The 20,892-nt window shown below is 50.1% G+C and overlaps 1 protein-coding gene and 1 long non-coding RNA gene across 7 annotated transcripts in view; one reads left to right on the forward strand and one right to left on the reverse strand.

Moving 5' to 3' along the window:
* GPR160 (G protein-coupled receptor 160) overlaps window positions 1-7,844 on the reverse strand; it is a 60,046-nt gene extending 52,202 nt beyond the window's left edge. For 2 of the 6 annotated variants that reach the window (XM_008266468.4, XM_008266469.4), the window contains exon 1: window positions 7,624-7,844. The gene's annotated coding sequence lies outside the window, so the exon portion shown is untranslated. Of the gene's footprint in view, window positions 1-5,819; window positions 6,092-6,966; window positions 7,282-7,623 lie in introns of those variants that run through there. The other 4 variants (XM_008266467.4, XM_051859129.2, XM_070072532.1 and 1 more) reach the window with 4 other exon arrangements.
* On the forward strand, window positions 6,054-14,371 carry LOC103350447 (uncharacterized). Its single transcript, XR_011388405.1, has 4 exons — window positions 6,054-6,196; window positions 7,129-7,713; window positions 8,257-8,705; window positions 12,612-14,371. It is a non-coding gene; the product is annotated as an uncharacterized lncRNA (long non-coding RNA).
* The last annotated feature ends 6,521 nt before the right edge of the window (window positions 14,372-20,892 follow it).

Consider the following 20,892-nt stretch of genomic DNA (forward strand, 5'->3'; position numbering starts at 1 on the left):
GAAGATGCCCAGATGATTGAGGACCTGTATCCACGTAGGAAACCTGGATGAAACTCCTGGCTCCTAGCTTCAGTCTGGACCAGTCCTGGTAGTTGCAGCCATTTTTGGGGGGTGAATCAGAGAATGGAAGATCTCTTTCTCCCTCTCTCTTTTCAAATAAATTAATTTAAAAAAACTAATGATATCAAATATTATTACTGATATCAAATATGTGGAGAAATCAAAACACTTAAACACTGTTGGTAGGACTCTAATGCTGTACAGCCACTTCTGGCAAACAATCTGGTAGTTTCTAGAAAAGCTGAATATAAACTTAGCATATGAACACTCGAGAGAAATAAAAATTAGGTTCACACAAACACTCGTTCCTAGCAAATTATGTAGTTCATAGCAACATTATTCCTAACAGCCAAACCTAAAAACAACTCAAACGTCCATCAACTGGTGAGTGGCTGAATAAAATATGGGATGTCCATAAAATTGCATGCAGGAAGCTAATCTCTGCCTTCCCTTCCCCTGAATGTCAATGGGAAGTTCCCTGTGACTACTTAACAGGACAAGGAATTAGAACTCATGTTACCCTCCATGATAAGGTAAAACAAAGCCTCTGCCATGTTTGCGTTTCTGGCCTGAACCTCAGTCCACTTTTGTGTTCCCCTGACAGGCAAACAGAAACCTGCATCCCTGACTGCAGATCATATTAGACAGCCCTGTTTAAAATGATGAAATGTTTTCAATGTTTAAAATGCAAATGCTAGTTACCAGCACCAGCATTACTTTCCCAAGTTAAAACCTAGCCGCTGTATAATTTTTCACACTAATGGCCAATCAGGCAGCATAAATCCACAGAGCCTGTGTCAGGATTTCATCAAATTGTCCTAGCCCCTCACAGCCTTCCTATGAAGCGTGCTTAGCCCTGGCCCCACAGGAGCACTGGGTGCCCAGGGGCCCCGGGCTTACCCGCCTGCCAGGTGATGGCACCCTGCCTGGGCTGGGAGGCCTGTGCCTGACTATCACTCCACTTTGCCACCCCAAGCTCCTCCTCTACGCCGGAGCAGTTTATATCCACAGGAATGCCATGCAGGGATTTTAATCCTCGAACCACAGAGCCGAAGCCCTGGGTTCAAAGCCCGAGGCTCTGGCCCAGTTCTCGCCAGTCCCAAAGCTGTGCTGTGCCTGCTGGCATTTGCCACAGCGAACGCTTCCATAAGGCCATGGGGCAGCCCAGATGGGCTGCACTGGGCCCCTTCAAGACAACGTCATTGGCACGGAGAAGCATTTACACCCTGTAGTCTTTCTCCTGACATTATGGAGTGGGGGACTCCTCCACAGAGAAGTGTACATAAAGAAGGCAGGGTTCCAACCACAGTCAGCCAGCCCTGGCGATGAATCCTTGCTCCAGGCAGGGTATGGGATAAGCACGGACTTGTGCCACCTCAAGCTCACAGCCCTAGGAGGTAGCTACTATTAGTGCCATTTTGCACAGGGGGATAGGGCAGAGGTTAACAGGAAAAAAAAAAAAAAAAGGTCACAGTCACGTGGCGAGGTGGAGGAAGAACTAGAAATCCAACCCGCAAGCCCGAGTGTATACTGAAGACTGCTTGGCTACGCTGCTGTTTGCTCTGGCTAATAATCAATCAAGCCACTTTTCCTTGACAAGGGAGTTAATCATCTCCTAAGACGGCCACACCCACAGGGCTGAATCCAGGGCTCTCCTGCAAGCGCCCCATACGCCTCTACAAAGCACCTCAGCCTCCCAACTTGCTTCTCTCGGTCCAAACCACTCTCAGGGTAACGGCCTCAAATCACCCCTGCCCCAGGCTGTTTTGTGATGCTTCCTCTTCCTAGTCTCTCCCACCTCCAGCCCCTCCCCACCACACACCCGTCCAGCTTGGAAACAGAGATCTACATAAAAACCTCCACTGTAACGACACTCCATGCAGGGGCACAGGTGACAACAGCTGTCCCAGCGGCACCTCCGTGGAAAATTTCAGGAAGAAATTAACTGGCCCGTGGGTGGCCTTGCAGAACCCCCTCCACAGCTGGAGGAAGCATGGGCGCCCCAGCTCCTCCTCCAAGGGGGCTGTGCCCAAGCGCTGCTTAGAGGCACATTTGTCATTTGCAGGAACGGGGTGGACACAAGGAAGGGAGAGAGGAGACATTCACAAGTTCTGGGAAATCCCAGAGGGGCCGGGATCCAGCTCAAAGGAGGCTGGAAACCCAAGCCACAACCTCGGGATCATCTGGAGCCCAGTCAGGCTGCTTAGAGGGGGCGGCCCTCTTGTGCCCCGAGGAACACCCTGGGGAACCCCCGCGCTGTACAAGAGCCATCTTCTCACTCAGAAGAACGGATCAGGCCCATCTTTTCCCTAACTGCCCACACGTGTACCCCCATCTTCACTGCACTGCAAGAGGAGACTGTCGCTCCCCCTCTTCGTGGAGGAACGACACAGGACCCTGCGCTGTTCTTTTGTCTGCTCGGCCCTCCCCGGGTTCGCTGCTGGTTCTTCCCGGGTTGGCTACTGTCCCTTCCACCTCCGTGGAAGGGCAGTTCCCCCTGCCACTTTCCCCACTTCCGCGGGGGAGCGGCACACCGCCAGCCGGCTCTCTCGGGGGCTGCACAGGTGTTCCCCTTAGATGTTCCTCTTAGATGTTCCTGGTGCATGCCGTCTCTCTCCTCCTTTATAGTCCTCCTCTGCCAATCCCAACTCGGCTGCCCACACGCCGAGTACGCTGCTCTCCTGCAATCAGGAGCAAGTCCTGCTGTTTATTGGTTGAACTGGAGGCAGCTGGGTAGAAGCTGTTTTCTTCTCTCCCAGCGCCATATTGTGGGAGAGCAGATGCATAGAATAAGTCTTAATTCCAGTAACAGTCTAGTCCGAGTTACTCCCCACAGAGACAAACTGGCAAGTTGTATAGTAGTAAGTGGACAGGGTATGAGAAAAATGTCAGAATTCACATTTTTCTTCTTAAAAGTTTCTAATTAATAAATTATTTGAAAGGCAGAGTGATATGGACTCTATATCACTATAGACACTATAGTGATGTAGTGACATAGAGATTGTCCACCTGTTAATTCGCTCCCCAAATGGCCGCAACAGCCGGCTCTGCCACGCAGGTGCAGGGGCCCAAGCGCTTGGGCCATTTTCTGCTGCTTTCCCAGGTGCATTAGAAGCACAGCAGCAGAGACTCTAAATAGCACTCTGCTATGGGCTCTGGTATGGAAGCAGCTTCCTAAGTGGTGGCTGAACCCACTGTGACAGCCCCTGAATTCATGTTTCTGGCAGAAGCACTGCAAAGCAAACACAAGCCTCTCTATGTTTCTCTTGTTATCTCGGTTTGGATGGAGGTGTTAGGCAAGGAGTCAGAAATGTGTGTGTGAGAAGGGCCTGAAGAAACCAGCGTCTGCTGCAGAAGTCCCAGAAGCCCAGCACCTTGCACTTCCAAGTCCTGCTCAGACCCTGATAACCTTCCAGGTGGTCCCAGCCCTTCCCCCAAGGAAAGCTCCCAGAATTCTCTCTCCTCGGGACCAGAGGGGTTCCCTGACCTGGTAACATGGGGCAGTAAAACCTTCACAGAGGCCCTAAGGGAAGCCCCCCTGCTCTGCCGGGTGCCAGCACCTCTGGGGAGGAATCCTTTCACCAGGGTTCCCCATCCTTTGTCCTGGAGGAGAGGAGGAGGGGGGTAAAGAGATTCCCTTAAAAACCCAGGGAGTCCAAACAAAGATAGCGGTGCCCTCTGCTCTCTGCTGAGCCGCCCGCCTGGCCTGCCCAGGTGTATTCTCTCCATTCAGCCATGTAACCTCCCGCTCCCTCAGTCTGAGTGACTGGGTACACTCTATCCGTCCCTGCTGTTCTAACAGATGCCCTAGCCTTAATAAAACCTATCACTTCGCTCTCTGTCTCATGCCTGAATTCTCTCTTGCGTGAAGACAAGAAACCCACGGCTTCCACAGCCTTTCCTCCGGTGACGGAGGCACACGGAAGGATCTCTCACCTCAGAGACAGGGCAGTACAAGTGCAGGGCACCCACCTCCAGGAGCAGCAAGGCCAGGGAGGCTGCAGCCACCACGTGTCCCTAAACTGCTCCAGGCCCGCCTTCAGGAATTCTGGTGGCAGAGTATTTGAAATCTGATTTTCCATGCTGCCTCTGCATGATAAAAGTGTCCAAGGGCCCATTGGTGGATGCATGCCATGCCCCTGCCCCACCGGGTCCCCAGGGCAGTGAGGTGTGGCGAGGAGAAAGTCCGCCTGCACTGTCTACCCCGGGCCTGGGTGTGTGGCTCTGCTGCCGGCCTAAGGTCACGGCACACCCTCTCCAGGCCACAGAGCTGAGTTTGCATCTTGGTGTTACTTTTTCCCTAGCAGCGAGCCTCAAGCACACTATTAGCCTCTCTGAGGCACAACCTCTATCTGCAAAATGGGCCACAAACATCCAATTTAGAAATATTTGTGAGAATTAAAAACATGTATCCTCTTAACATAAACGTTCCTTTAAAGGCAGGCGTCTGGCACAGAGGTTAAAATGCCACTTGGGTGCCCACATGCTGTATCAGACTGCCTGGGTTCGAATCTCACCTACACTTCCACTTCCAACTTCCCGCCAATGTGCACCGTGGGAGGTGGGAGGTGGCAGGTGACGGCTCCAGTAGTTGGGTCCTTGTCACCCACGTGGGAGATCTGGATTGACTTCCCAGCTCCTGGCTTTGGTCTGCCCGGCCCCGCCTGTTGCACGTATTTGGGGGAGTGAACAACTAGATGGAAGATCTCTGTCTCTCTCTGCCTTTCAAATAAAATTTAGAAAGTTAAATTTCCTTTCACTATACCCCTGAAGAACAACTCTCAGCCTCTGTAGAGTTCAATGTTCTCCCCTGTGAAAAACAAAACAAGGGCCCATCACAGCTGCTCCAGCTGGCCCGAGGCAAGCAGAGCGCTTCCACCGTGGGACAAGGGTGCCGACTTCCCCGCCGGCACCCTTCCCGCTTACTCTGCGTCCCTAGTGCGTTGCCAGCCTCCAGTAGCCTCCAGTAGCTCAAGGCAGGGAGAAGACGGCATCACACCTGTAATCCCTTAAAATGGCTGTCAGCAACCAACTCCTCTCTGACCCGGGAAGCATTAGGTCACCAGCTGGTCACCTGGGGGTCCGCAAGCTTCCTTCCCTTCTCCAGGCTCTCCTCTGAGGGGACTGGAGAGGAAGCTGAAGGTAGAAAGGCAACTCACCCAACAGTTTCATATCTTTGGCTCACACAGACAACTGCACTGCAAACCAAATAATTTCACTGAGACGCCATAAAGAAATCAACCGCGGTGTTTTTCGGGGGCAGGGGAATTTTTCTTGGCTCTCTCATTTTTCCCCCTACACACGCAATGCAATTAGGACACGCTCTGGGGCATTCCGGAGCTGAAGGCAAAGACGCCTCTCCACCAGTGGCCCACGCGGCAGGGGCGGGGGTGGGGGTGGGGGTGCTCTGGGGATGCACGGGACACTGCAGCTTCTGACTGTCGCAGACGGCGGTTACTGCGTTGGCTGTCTCCCTGAGTCAATGAGACATCACATTAGCTGACCATGAAGCGGCTGCAGGTGTGAGTTTCTCTGGCGGGAGCCACCTCCTCCTCCTCCCTCCGCTGAACTTCAGTAGCTCCCTCTCAGCATCTTTTCTAAATCACTCATCAAGCATGACACAATGAGGAGGAATGATAGGATCAATTTGGAGGAGCAAAAATGCACAAGTTGAATATATAGCTGTTCATCCCACCCCCACCCCCACTCCGGTTCTTGAAACAAGATGTGCAGGATTCCATTATGTGCTGAATATTTACCACCGGGTCCCGCAGCAGATGCAGTGAAGGGAACTCAGCAGCGCGCGTTAGCTCTCTTCCAGGTAATATCCAGGTCTCCACTCAGCTCCTACCTTGCTTTTCTACTGTGAGTTTTTTTTTCACTGATGTCTGTGGTGCTTCCAGGAGCATACCCGGCTGTATTCCCAACTTTTGAAAAGCAGAACTTGGAAGGGCCACCAGGCAAAACTTCTAACATTTTATACAACCCGCCCGATGCGAGGCAGCTCAAGCCCCAGGCTGGCTAAGGCCCTTTGTATAGAAACAGCTGACCCAGCATCCACCTGCATCGGATCTGCTCAGCTTTGCCTTGCTCAGCAAACACCCCCCGACAACCCTGGAAGCGAGAAAAGGGAGGGGTTGGGGGCTCTTTAGGAAAGGCAGCCTTGACACCCAGTTTACAAAAAATAAGAGTCTCCTGCAGGACGTCCTGGAATCTAAAATCACCTGTGGTGCCAAAGCTACCTTGTGCAAAACAGCTCCACAGGTGGTGACGGCTGTACGTGTAAAGGAAGGCACACACAGAAACGGGTGCAGTAGCAATACTGCAAGGACTGCACTGGGACTTCCAAACACATCGGGCAGCTTCAACTGTGAATGAGTGACAGCCAATCGCCTCTCACGTTGTCCCCCCACCCCCAGCAATGCCCCTAAACCGGGCTGTTCTGAAGCAAACCCCCCAACCTGTACTTGAACTTTAGTCAACACCTCTAGGAATTTTAAAAAACCCTTGTCGTGATACAATTACCGAAAAACAAAGCTGATATCTTTAATACCATCAAATAACAGGTGCACATCTCCGCCATCTAATTTTTTTTTAAAAGTTCTTTCATCAAATTAGGATGCAACCAAGGTCCACACACTCTATTTCCGCCTTGTATCTTAAAGTCCTCTCCCTGTGCGTTGTACAGTCCCTGACCCTCTGGCATCTGCGAATACCTCTCATAACTCTACTCCGGAGATTAGAAACGCTGCCCAGTACGTGTGTGCGTTTGTATGTAAATTTATAAATACAGAGCACATGGCAAAACCATTTCACCCGAGGCAAATAATCCTGAGAGCCAAACCCTCATTCATGAGTCCCCTGCCACCCTTCCCGGTGTGGGCTCTCGCAGGGACTCGAACTCACTCGAGTCTGCCACACACGTGTGGGGCCAGGCGGGTGCGGCTGCCCCTGGCTCAACCCTCCTCCGCAGGGCAGGTTGGCCCAGCACCACCTCCCCGGGGCCAGCTGGGCAAGGTGTGAGAAAAGGAGTTTCAGCTGTCGTTCCGGAGGGCGGTCCCGGTTTAGATCTAGAGGGAATTCTGAACCAGCTGGGCTGCTCAACAAGAAACCAACCAGGTCGTCATGGCCTCTGAAAACAAACAGCCCTGCAAAGCCCGGAGGCTTAATCCCCGTGGCTGGCGCGCGCGGAGACGCTGTCCCCGACGCTCAGGCCACTGCAGGGGCCGCGAGGTCGCCCCAGCTAATGCACGTGCGTGTGTGTTCGTTGACTGCGCGCACGCAGGACAGCGGAAAGATTCAAACCAAGCCCCCCTGGAACGGCCGGTGCCGAGGGTCTGGATTGGGTACCCGCCCACCCCCGGGTCCCTGTCCCCGAGCCCACGACAGACTACACTTGCAGAGGCTGCGCAGTAACCCGCACCCCGAAACAGGAAGGCTGGCGCCTCCGCCGCCCCGCTCCGGGATCTTTTTAAGTAGCCGAGAAAGCTCAGGAAATTCCTCGCCTGCCCGACGTGCGCAGCGCCCCGCGGGGGACCCCTGCAGCCGCGGCCCCGCACTCACCCGCAGTTGGCGCTCGGCGTCGGGGGTCGAGGGCGCCCCACCACACTCGCGGCGAGGTCGCCACCAGGCACCTGCCGCGTCCGGCCCCAGGTGACTGCCAGAAGGAAGGGCGGGAGCCCGCGCGCCGCCCGCCTCCGCCCCGCCCCGCCCCGAGCGCTCCGGGGTGGGGCTGCGCGACCCGGGACCCCGCCGCCACCCCGCGGCCCGCGACGGCGTCCACGCCTGGCGGCCTCCCCGCGCACGCCCCGGCTGCGCGCCGGCGGGACAAGGGTTTGAGGGTGCCACCTGCTGGCAGGCTGGAAAATAACAGGTTTGGGTTAGCAGGGGGTCGCCCCCTGGTGCGGGTTGGGGGAGCCGACGGGCGCTTCCTGAGACCCCAGGACTTAGGTTGCAGCCCAAGGAGCTCCGCATCCTCCCAGCAGGCAGGGCGGGCAGGAAACCTTGAGGGACTCAGTCTCTCTTACGACGCCACAAATTTCGACCTACGGCTGTTGTCTCCAGACGAGGGTACACACAGGGAGAAGGAACTTACAGGGCCCTAAGCAACCGCCCGGAGTGCGCTATGAATTCAGATTTTAAATTAAGTCTGCAAATCGCACCCTGACATTGCACGGCTTTTTTGTGTGTCAACAGTGCTAATTGGTTGTGGTCATTCAAGATATATTTGTTGAGCACCTCCGACTCGCCAGTCATTTCAACAGTTAAAATACAGCACAGCTTCCTCCCCCTCCTCCTCTTCCTGCAGAGCCTTGCACGGAGGGGTGGCCTGGGCCTCTCTTCAGCTCCCAGGGAGTCGGACTGGCCTTGCACACAGTTATCGCCTGAGGGTACAGGAGGGCCCTCCACCGGCCCCGGAAGTGGGAAAGGACTTCCTGGAGCCCGGCTGAGCCATGACCTGCAGGGTTGTGAGGTGCTTGATCTGAGACAGGAAAGGCAAGTGGCTCATTGTAACCGAGAAGAAGCGGATGGGGACCAGATCAAGCTCTTAACAAAAGCAAAACGGCCATCATCTACAGAGCGTACAGTTGAAAGCAGGGGCTGCTCATAATTGCTTCAAACTAGCCTCACACCTAGCCTACCAGGTAGGGTTATGGCCTTTACGAGAGGCCCCTTGATCGTGACGTAACGTCAGACTAATAGTTTATTTCCTAGACTGTATCTGCTCTGCTAAAATTTTTAAAAGAAACAGAGCAGAAACACACGCTTGTTGTGACAGTCATGAATGACTGGTATGCTAATTTAACAGAGGTGCATATTTCTATTAAATCAGAACTCTTTTTTTTAAACGTAAATTCTGTCAGCTTCCAGCTTTGTATTTTTAATTGCCAAACAAGATATTTTAATGGGCCAGAAACATGTTTTTGTTGAAATTAAATAACATTACAAATTAATATTATTCGGGGCCGCCCTGCGGAGGAGGGTTGAGCCGGGGGCAGCCGCACCCGCCTGGCCCCGCACGTGTGCGGCAGACTCGAGTGAGTTCGAGTCCCTGCGAGAGCCCACACCGGGAAGTGTGGCAGGGGACTCATGAATGAACTGCTGTACCAAGTGCCTGTCCTTTGAGTGTGCTTCTTGTGGTTAAAAAAAAAAAGTTCGGGAAACTAGTCTGAATATATAAGCAACGTATAACACGAGCCGGTTGTGGTTCTTGGGTTTACTTTTCTTGGGGGCCTCATTCAACAAGTAGTCATTAAGTGCTTCCCATGAGGAAGATATCGAGCTGTGCCCCGGCTGCCTCAGCAGAGGACTGAACAGACACTGTTCCTAGGCCCATGGAGCTGGTGTTTAACAGGGGAAGCAACTTTAGATGACTGGCCACCAAACAGAGTGGTAACAATTTCAGGACAAGGAGAGTGTGCTGAGAGCTCACCCAGGCGGCACCTGACCCGAGCCTGGGGCCTGTGGAGGAAGTGGTGTGCGGAGGGACAGCAGAGGCAGGCGCAGATGCAGCTGAGACAGGACAGAGAAGGGGGTGAAGGATGAGCCTTTGAGCCTTGCATACAGCCTGAAAGCTGAGACAGGACAGGGACAACACAAAGTGCCAGAGGCACGGGAGAAGGCCGCAGGGCCTGGGACCAGGGAGGAGCAGTGACAGATAGGAGCCTGCAGCTGGGGAAGCGGACAGCTGACATGGGGCTTTGCAAGCCAGGAAGACAAAGACGCCATGAAGTCTCATTTTCTCTCCAGCCTCCTCCCCCCCCCCCCCCCAAGAAAAAAAGCAATGACTTCTGGAATTTGCTTCAGATAATCCAAGAACACTGAGGAGAGAGATGAAACAAAACTGGTCATTCGTTGGTAGTTGCTGAAGTTGAGCAGTGGGTATGTGGGAACACAATAGACTCTCTACTTATTGTGAATATTTAAAATCTTCCACAATTACAAGAAGGAGGGAAAGAATTCCTCCAGCCACCATGAAGAAAAGGAATCAGAACACATGTGAGGAAGCTAGTGTTTGCTGGTAGACCAGTGAGAGAGAAGATTAAGTGTTAAAATGAAGTGGTAAGAGCAGAGTTTAAGGTAAGCAGACAGATTCTCCTGAAAACAGAACTTGAATAGGTAGACCTTGGTGAATGATTAGCCATGAGAGGAAGAGGGACATGCCATACGTGGTCCCTGTTTTCTGGCCTGAACAACCAGGGAAAGGCGCTTTCGTCAGGAGTGATCTGCCAAGCATGAAGACCTGGTCAAGTCTTACTACTTCTTCCTGATATATGGTGCCCCTGGTTGGAGTTTCTGGGGGACCTGGGGTACCCGGCCGTGCGGTGTGGAACATGTGCATTCTGATGACTGTATGGGACCCTGCAGCTGCCAGCCTCTCATCTGGCCATAGCTGATTGGTTCCTGCTTTTCACCAGGCCCAGCCCGCCATGGACCTGTTAGAGCACACCCCTAACTTCCCTAAGCTCCATGTTAACCGACTGCTGATGGGTTTTTGGCCAAATCACATTCAGGCTCTGCTGATTCCCTGATTGGTTCAGGTAGCATACCTCATTAGCATATACCTTGACCAATCAGGTGAGCTTCCTTCTTTAGAAACACATAAAAATCCCAAGCCAGGCAGTGCCAACCAGCAACCCTTTTGGGACCCCTCCTGATTTCTGGTAGCTTTGTTTGCTTCTTGCAACAAACTTCTTTCACTTTGCTCACTCTTCCTTGTCTGTGTGCCTCATCCTTTGTGGTCACAAGACAAAGAACCCAGCTGAGAGCAGACGCTGAGACAGGGAATACTGTGACACTCCTGGACCAACCTGGCAGAGAGGAGAAGCTGTGACCCCAGGGGAGGGGAGAGGCTGCAACACGAGAAACTGTAATATAGAAACTGTGCTGTTTCTGAAGAATCTGGCAAAAAGAAGAATCTGCCACGGCTCTTGGTGAGACACAGACCCTAGCGGTTGGAATGCAATCAACCATGAACAGCATGAACAGTTTAATTCAATTCACCAAATTCGCTGCATTCTTTTTTTTTTTTTTTTTTAAGATTTATTTATGTATTTATTTGAAAGAGTTACACCAAGAGAGAAGGAGAGGCAGAGAAAGAGAGGTCTTCCATCCATTGGTTCACTGGCCAGATGACCACAACAGGCAGAGCTGAACCAATTGGAAGCCAGGAGCCAGGAGCTTTTTCCGGGTCTCCCACGCAGGTGCAGGGGCCCAAGCACTTGGGCCATCTTCTACGGCTTTCCCAGGCCATAGCAGAGCTGGATCAGAAGTGGAGCAGCCGGGTCTCAAACCAACACCCATATGGGATGCCAGCACTGCAGGTGGCGGCTTTACCAGCTACAGTGCTGGCCCCTTGCTGCATTCTTACTATTGTGCTAAGCACTGTTTTGGGAGATGTGGGGTGGGGTGAAAGGAACATACAATTGTAAATACAAAAACTCTCACTGAGTGCCTTTGATGGGAGAGGAGTTTGGTAGGCATTACCTATAACCCTCCCAACATCCTTGCCAAGTAGACACCATTCCACACTTTATAGATGAGGAAACTGAGGTTTGGAAAAGTTGTGGAACTTGGCCAAGGTCTGAAATGCTCCTCAAGTCCAATGTTTGTCTCTAATGCTTGTGATCCTTCCACCATACAGTATGACAATACTTCAAATAGGTCACGGGAAATAGAATTAAAAGATTAATTTATTTTGGTGTCAAAATTTTTTGAAATCCATCCCATAAAAGAACTTCATGAGGCTGGCGCTGTCACATAGTGAGGAAAGCTGCAGCCTGTGGTGCCGGCATCCCATATGGGCACTGGTTCAAGTCCCAGCTGCTCCACTTCCAAGTCCAGCTCTCTGCTATGGCCTGGGAAAGCAGAGAAAGATGGCCCAAGTCCTTGGGCCTGTGCACCCATGTGGGAGACCTGGAGGAAGCTCCTGGCTCCTGGCTTCAGATTGGCGCAGCTCCAGCTGTTAAGGCCAATTGGGGAGTGAACCAGCATTTAGAAGACCTCGCTCTCTCTCTCTGCCTCTCCTCTCTCTGTGTAATCTGACTTTCAAATAAATAAATAAATCTTTAAAAAAGAAAAAAAAACATATAGTACATTGAAAATGGAATTAAGAAAGATTAGTTATTGTATTACAAGAGAAATTGAAATGCATGCATACTGTTCTTCACAGGATGCATCATCCATGAACTTGTAAGACCCTGAGCATGCCCAAATATAGCCACAGTCAGTTGTCTTAGGGGGATGGTTGGAACTGTAGGACATCATGTTGAGTGAAATAAGGTGGACACAGTGAGATAGATACCTGATGTTCTCCCCTAAATGTGGGTATCAATTTTTTAAAAAAAGATCAAAAAAGAAAAATGCCTGTGTGTATCAGTTTTGCAAATGAAGTGTTTTGACCAACATTTAAAAACATTTTTTTTTAAATCCAAGCATACAAAAGGTCTCCCAAAAGTTCATAGAAAAATAGTATCATGAACAAACTGTGCATGTATTTCAAGGTATTTTTACACCCCAAAACTTACCTTTTGATTCCATCTCTCCCACAGATTTTTTTGAAAGTCCCTTATATTGACTGAAGGGCAGATGAAGACATTCCAAAGAAAATCCTGGCTGCTTCACAGCTGAGCTTCTCACAGTTGTACCAAGGCTGGCTGACAACCATAGTCTTATAGTCCCAGGCTATTGCTAATAGCATGCTGCCTGGAAAATAATACATGACGATTCTGAGCCGAGGCAAGCCGGTTCAGCACCTCCACCATCAGGAGACACAATTATCTCTGAATCGAGTTACAGCATCTTTGTTCACATGGTATCTTTAGCCCCTTAAATCCAATTACCGGGATGATGTTCTATCGTTTTATGTGTTCCTTCCCTAGAGGTCAAGAATATTATTGTTGTGAGGTCAGCAACAGACAAGATATCTAGCACTTTCTCTTCCTTGTTGAAACTTCTATGACCATAGAAAATGACTGTCTTGTCAAATATTCACAGACCTGCATATATTCATCTTTTACATCTAGCCAGGTAGTGAGACAGTAAAATATATCCATGATAAGTTCGTTTCAATGATATAAGGTGAAATGTAAGGGCAATTTCCCCCCTAATTTTTTTTTATTATGGAAAATTTTCAGTATTCAAAAAAGAGAGAGAAAAGAGCAGTACAATGTGCCCTGGTGTTCCCATCACCCAGCGTGAACAATTATTAACGCTCGGCCGGTCCTGTTTCACCCACACCCACCCACTTCCTCCCACATGTTTTGTTCCGCAGAAAGCTCTAGACTTCGTATCATTTCACCTGTAAATATTTCAGTATGTATCTCGAAAAGATAAGGATTCTTTGGGGGCCAGGAGTTTGATCAAGCATTTCCTGAGAAGGGTTTGTGAGGAACATTTGCCAAGAACTGGCTCCGATGTTTTGCTAAAAGTTGCATTTCTCCTGGGAGAAGGAGAGGAGCAAGATCAGAGGCGATGGGAGGTTGACAGAAGAGCTGGCAGGTGAGGGGTGAAGGGCCTTGGTAACACCAGCGCCCCCTAGGGGAAGCCAGGCCTGTATGAAAACCAGGACTTTGGGTCTGGGACCAGGCTCTTTGTGGTTGGCTTTCTCAGTGTTCGCTGAATCTGTTGGTGCTTTTTGCTGAGTCTGAGATGGTGTTTTAATGGCGGAAACTCAGCAGAGGTGGGGACCTGGTAACTACCTTTTGTGCCTGCTTGTGAGCAGCGTCTTTTCTCTAGGGCCAGCTCATTTTCGTGCAGAGCAGTAACAAGTCTATTCAGGGAGAGTAGCTGTAGGTCTCCTAGGGTGGAGTGTGCACAGGGCTGTATCCCACAGTACTTGGCACAGCACTCAGCCCACAGTAGGTGCTCAGAAAATGCTTGTTGCAGGAAGAAAGGGAGGGAGGAAGGGAAAGCAACAAGGAGTAAATAATAGAATGCCCGAGTGTTAGAAATGGTCAAATGTAACAGTAAACAAGACCGCAAGTAGGGGCCAGGAGTGTGGCACAGCTGCTTAGGCAGCTACCTGTGGTGCCGGCATCCCATATGGGCACCAGTTTGAGTCCCAGCTGCTCCACTTCCCATCCAACTCCCTGCTAATGTGCCTGGAAAGCAGTGGAAGATGTCCCAGGTGCTGGGGCCCCTACACCCACGTGGGACACCCAGATGGAGGTCCACGCTCCTGGCTTCGGCCTGATGCATTCTGGGCCACTGTGGCCATTTGGGGAGTGAACCAGGAAATGGAAAATCTCCCTCTCTCCCTCTCTCTCTCCCCCTCTCTCCTTCTCTCTCTCCCCCTCTCTCCCTCTCTCCCCCCCCCTTTCTCCCCATAACTCTGCCTTTCAAATAAAATAATAATAATAAATCTTAAAAAAAAAAAAACAAGATGGCAAAGAAAAAATACCTGTGAAGAGCCCCCTCCCCAATGCACCCTGTTATCCAGGTTCTAATCCCAAGTCCCAGGACCTGTGCACATGTGGAACAAGTTAAGGATGTTGCGATGGGAGACGGCCTGGGTTTTCCAGACAGGTGCACTGTGCTCACCAAGGTCCTTCCACGTGGAGGGAGTCGGGGAGAGTCAGAGGAGGCGGTATGACGAGGGACCCAGCAGTCAGAGCCACGTGGGTGCCGTCTTTGAAGATGGAGGAGTGAGGCCATGAGTAGGGAATGTGGAAGCCTCTGAAAGTGGGAAGAGGCGCAGAAATGGATTCTCCTGTGGAGCCTCCAGGCGCCAGCCTTTCTGACTCCTGCATTTTAGCTCCGTGAGATGCACTTGAGAATTCTGACCTCCAGATCTGTATATTCCAGTGTGAGCAAATGGATCTTAGTCCCATGGAGAATTTGGGCAGACAGTGCAGAACACACACCTCAAAATTAGCCTCCTAGGGGCCAGCATTGCGGCTTTGTGGGTAAAGCCATTGCCTGTGACACTGGCATCCCAAATGGGTGCTGGTTTGTGTCCTGGCTGCTCCACTTCCCATCCAGCACCCTGCTAATGTGCCTGGGAAAGCAGTGGAAGATGGCCCAAGTGCTTGAGCCCCTACCACTCAGAGAAACTCTTTTTAAAAGATTTATTTTATTTGAAAGGCAGAGTTGCACAGAGAGAGGCAGAGAGAGAGGGAGAGGGAGGGGGAGGGGGAGAGAGAGGGAGGGGGAGGGAGAGGGGAGGGGGAGAGAGGGAGGGGGAGGGAGGGGAAAAGGGGAAGTGGGAATGGGAGAGGGAGAGAGAAAGAGAGAGAAAGAGAGAGAGAGAGAGAGAGAAGTCTTCCATCCTCTGATTTACTCCCCAGATGGCTGCAACAGCTGGAGCTGGGCCAGACTGAAGCCGGAGCCAGAAGCTTCTTCCAGGTCTCCCACATGAGAACAGGGACCCAAGCACTTGGGCCATCCTCCACTGCTTTCCTAAGCCATTAATAGGGAGCTGGATGGGAAGTAGAGCAGCTGGGACACAAACCAGCACCCATTTAGGATGCCAGTGCTTCAGGCTGTAGCTTAACCGAATGCATCACAGCACTGCCCTATAAGGACATCTTTTTACATAAAATATCCTCCTATGTCAGACTCAGCAATGAAGAGATGAGTAATCCAATTTGAAAAAGGGCAATGGTTTGAACAGATATTTGTCCAAAGATAGACAAATGATCAGTAAGTGTAAGAAAAGTTGCTCAACATCATTCAGAATTAAGGTAGTGAGATTCAAAACCACAATCATGTATCGCTTCATACTCAACAGGATGGCTATGATATTAAAGATGTGATGATAGGGGCTGGCGCTGTGGCATAGCGGGTAAAGCCGCTGCCTGCAGTGCTGGCATCCCGTATGGGTGCCAGTTCAAGTCCCGGCTGCTCCACTCCCAATCCAGCTCTCTGCTCTGGCCCGGGAAAGCAGTAGAAGATGGCCCAAGTCCTTGGGCCACTTCACCTGCATGGAGACCTGGAAGAAGCTCCTGGTTTCTGGCTTCAGATTGGCCCAGCTTTGGCTGTTGCTGCCATCTGGGGAATGAACCAGCAGATAGAAGATCTCCCTCTCCTCTCTCTTTCTGCCTCTCTGTAACTCTGCCTTTCAAATAAATAAATCTTAAAAAAAAAAAAAAGATGTGATTGTAAGAAGTATTAGTGAGAATGTGGAGAAATTGGATCTCTCATTCACTGCTGGTCAGATTGAAAACAGTTTTCCAGTCCCTGAAAAAGTTAAACATAGAATTATCCTATGACCCAACAATTCTACTTCTAGGTATTACATATTCACAAGAATTGGAAAAATATGCCCATATCAAAATTTGTACCTGATTGCTTATAGCAACAGAAAGAACCCAACTGTCCACAAATTAATGGATGAATAAACAAAATATGGTATAACCATGCAATGAAATACTATTCAGTGTGGGGAGCAACTTGGACTAGACTAAGTTACTGGAATTAAGACTTATTCTATGCATCTGCTCTCCCACAATATGGCGCTGGGAGAGGAGCAAACAGCTTCTACCCAGCTGCCTCTCACCAACTTGATTGACTGAGCTGCAGGAGCTGATCTTGCTCCTGATTGGAGGAGAGCAGCGTACTCGGCGTGTGGGCAGCCAAGTTAGGATTGGCGGAGGAGGACTATAAAGGAGGAGAGAGACGGCATGCACCAGGAACATCTAAGGGGAACACCTAAGGGGAACACCTGTGCAGCCCCCGAGAGAGCCGGCCGGCAGTGTGCCACTCCCCTGCGGAAGTGGGGAAAGTGGCCAGGGGGAACCGCCCTTCCACGGAGGTGGAAGGGACAGTAGCCAACCCGGGAAGAACCAGCAGCAAACCCAGGGAGGGCCGAGCAGACAAAAGAACAGCGCAGGGTCCTGTGTCGTTCCTCCACGAAGACGGGGAGCGACATTCAGTAATAAAAAGGAATGGATTATGGGTGTGTATGCCATAATATGAATGAATATTGTGAACACTATATTAAGTGGATAAAGCCAGGCACAAAGGATGGATCACATATTGTATGATTCCATACATATTAAATTTCCAGGATAGGCAATTCTATAAAAAGAGAAAGTAGATTTAGTGGTTATTAGGGACAATGACTGCTAATGGGTACAGGCTTTTGGCTTTTTTTTTTTTGAGGGATGAAAATGTTCCAGAATGAGATAGTAATGATGCTTTCATAATTGTGTGAATATACTAAAAAATTACTGACGTGTACAGTTCAAAAGTGTGAGTTTGACAATACGTGGATCATAACTTTAAAAAACAGAGAGATAGAATATCTTAAAAATTATTCCACACGGAGCAAATGGACCTGGATTATTTATTGATTGCCTCCCAACAGCCATTGGGTGAAGGCTGCTCTTGGAAATTCTTACATCTCTGGAGCTTGTGGCCTGACTTCTGTATGGACTTCAGGAGCCAGAGAGAGCCTTCAGTCAAGATGTGCATGTTGGTACTTAGAAGTTGGATTCAGATGTTTTCAGGAGCTGTTTCAAGATGGATAAGTGAAAAGTCCCCTATGACTCATGGGTAAATGCTGTCTGTCATTTGAGGTTATACAGTATTGACTTCTTACTGCTCTGTCCTCACATAAATCAAAAAGAGTCCTTGCCGGCGCCGTGGCTCACTAGGCTAATCCTCTGCCTGCGGCACCGGCACACCGGGTTCTAGTCCCGGTCGGGGTACCGGATTCTGTCCCGGTTGCCCCTCTTCCAGGCCAGCTCTCTGCTGTGGCCAGGGAGTGCAGTGGAGGATGGCTCAAGTGCTTGGGCCCTGCACCCCATGGGAGACCAGGATAAGTACCTGGCTCCTGCCATCGGATCAGCGCAGTGCGCCGGCCGCAGCTCGCTGGCTGTGGCGGCCATTGGAGGGTGAACCAACAGCAAAGGAAGACCTTTCTCTCTGTCTCTCTCACTGTCCACTCTGCCTGTCAAAAACAAACAAACAAACAAAAAAATAAAAAAAAGAGTCCTTAAACATGAAACCTTGAGCAATATGAGGGGTTTCCATGAACTTTTTCTGATTCAATTTATTTTGAGATTAACCATAGTTAGCTTCAAATAGTGGAAATCAAACCTCACTGGGATGGCTGAAAAAGATGACTAATAATACGTATTAGTGAAGACGTGGAGAAATTGGAACCCTCATTCATTACTGGAAGAAGAAATGGAATTTATTATAAAAGTGTAAGTGGCCCCAAAACTTATTGGAAAATCTGGAGAATGAGGCTTAAACCATGGTAAGCAGTAAAGGAAGCCACACAGTTGGAGCCGAAGCCAAGATCACAGCGCAGGACTGACTGGAGAGGACCATTGCTCCTGGGACAGGCACTTCCGGCGGTACAGGCTTGAAATGGTTAAGGTCTAACACAATCTTTTCTGGATGAAGGGGGGATCAGGCAGGACTTTTTAATCCAGGGCTACCTGGATCCAAAGCCCCACACTTTCTTCTGTGGGTTTCCAATTGCTTTACAAGCAAAATGGATACACAATGGCCGAAGGGTAACTCATGGTGCCTTAATGATGCCAGATGGGATTTGGACAGTGTCCCCAAGTACCCGAAGCAATTGAAGTGGCATTAATATGAAATGCAGCCATAACCTGCAATCAAATTGGTGTCCCCAACAACTTAGGGCTGAGGTTGCCAGGAAATCATGTTTGCCAAGAACAACCATACCGTGGTGAGCAGGTAAATGATTTACACCCCAGAGACAATGTGCTCAGAGCCTTAGCCCCTCCTGCCTGTGGTTCCACTCTCCAGCTTGCATTTTCTGGGTCAATTCCAGCTGCTTCCATTTTTGAAGCCCTTGTTTCATCCTTTCTTTTTACGTTTTTCTGTCATTAAACCCTCCTATTGCCTGTCCGCTTATCAGAGATCTTTGCACAGTAAGCTGTTCTAAATCAATCGCTCCCACACTTGTTGGACTCAGAAACTCTTTTAGAAACTATTGAGAATGCCGAAGCGCTCTGTAGATGTGGGTAATTGTTCTCATACCTACAACATTAAAAATTAAAATAAAAATTTTAAAAATATCAATTCAAAAATGAGATTCTATACAATAAATAACATGTAATCTCTTTATGAAGAATAGCTTTTTTTAAAACATTTTGTGAGACAAGTAGTACTATTTTACGTTTTTAGGAAACCTGTGGAATGTCTGGTGTAAGCGAGATGCCCGTATCTGCCCTTCATTTAATCTGTTGCCAAATCCCGCTGGAAAGCTCCACTGTGCACTTGGGAAAGAATGAGAGTGAGAAGGTGACGACATCTTAGCATTGCTGTTGAAATAATTTGACCTGGCGGATGTCCTGGAAAGGGACAACCAGGAACTCCCAGATTACACACTGAAGACTGCTGCCATTTTGGTGCTCTTCGTTTATTTTTATGCATCCATATTTTGTGCTGATAAGAAACTGCAAAGCAGTTGTCCAAAGTGATCATACAATTTTGTATCCTCACCAGCAACAAATGAGAGTTCTTTTAAAAAAAATTTATTTATTTATTTGAAAGTCAGAGTTACACCGAGAGAGGAGAGGCAGAATGAGAGAGAGAGAGAGAGGTCTTCTATCTGCTGGTTCACTCCCCAGTTGGTTGCAACAGCCAGAGCTGTGCCAATCTGAAGCCAGGAGCCAAGAGCTTCTTCCAGGTCTCCATGCAGGTGCAGAGGCCCGAGGACTTGGGCCATCTTCCCCTGCTCTCCCAGGCCATAGCAGAGAGTTGGATCGGAAGTGGAGCAGCTGGGTCTTGAGCCGGCACCCATATGGGATGCTGGCACTGCAGGCAGGGCCAACTAGCTACGCCACAGCACAGGCCCCGAATGAGAGTTTTGTTGTTCCACATCCTTGCCAATGTTCGGTGGCAATGCTTTGGTTTGACCATTCTGCTAGGTGTGTGGCGGCATTTTATTGCCTTAGTTTGCAGTTCCGTGATGGCATACATTGTGGAACAGCTTGTTCTGTGCTTATACGCCATCTGCATGTCTTCCCTGCTGAGCTCTCAGCTCAGATATTGTTTCTGTTTCAAAGTTGGGTTGTTTCTTTGCTTATTGTTGAGTTTTAGGAAATCTTTGTGTAAAAGTTCTTTATCAAATAAGTGCTTTGAAAATATTTTTTTTTGACATGCAGAGTTAGAGAGAGAGAGAGAGAGAGACAGAGAGAAAGGTCTTCCTTTTTTGGTTGGTTCACCCCTCAAGTGGCCACTACAGCTGGTGTGTTGCGGCCAGCGCGATGCGCCGATCTGAAGCCAGGAGCCGGGTGCTTCCTCCTGGTCTCCCATGCAGGTGCAGGGCCCAAGCACTTGGGCCATCCTCCACTGCACTCCTGGGCCACAGCAGAGAGCTGGACTGGAAGAGGAGCAACTGGGACAGTATCCGGCGCCCAGACCGGGACTAGAACCCGGTGTGCTGGCACCACTAGGTGGAGGATTAGCCTAGTGAGCCGCGGCGCTGGCCTGAAAATATTTTCTCTCAAGTTGATGGCTTGTGTTTTCACTCTTCACTCTCTTGACAATGCTTTTTTTTTTTTTATGGGCAGAGTGGACAGTGGGAGAGAGAGAGACAGAGAGAAAGGTCTTCCTTTGCCGTTGGTTCACCCTCCAATGGCCGTTGTGGCCAGCGCACTGCGGCCGGCGCACCGCGCTGATCCGAAGGCAGGAGCCAGGTGCTTCTGCTGGTCTCCCATGGGGTGCATCCTCCACTGCACTCGCGGGCCACAGCAGAGAGCTGGCCTGGAAGAGGGGCAACCAGGACAGAATCCGGCGCCCCGACCGGGACTAGAACCTGGTGTGCCGGCGCCGCTAGGTGGAGGATTAGCCTAGAGAGCCACTGCACCGGCCTGACAATGCATTTTCTAGAACAAAAGTTTTTAA

Source organism: Oryctolagus cuniculus, chromosome 4 (genome assembly GCF_964237555.1).
Source record: "Oryctolagus cuniculus chromosome 4, mOryCun1.1, whole genome shotgun sequence".
NCBI lineage: Eukaryota > Metazoa > Chordata > Mammalia > Lagomorpha > Leporidae > Oryctolagus > Oryctolagus cuniculus.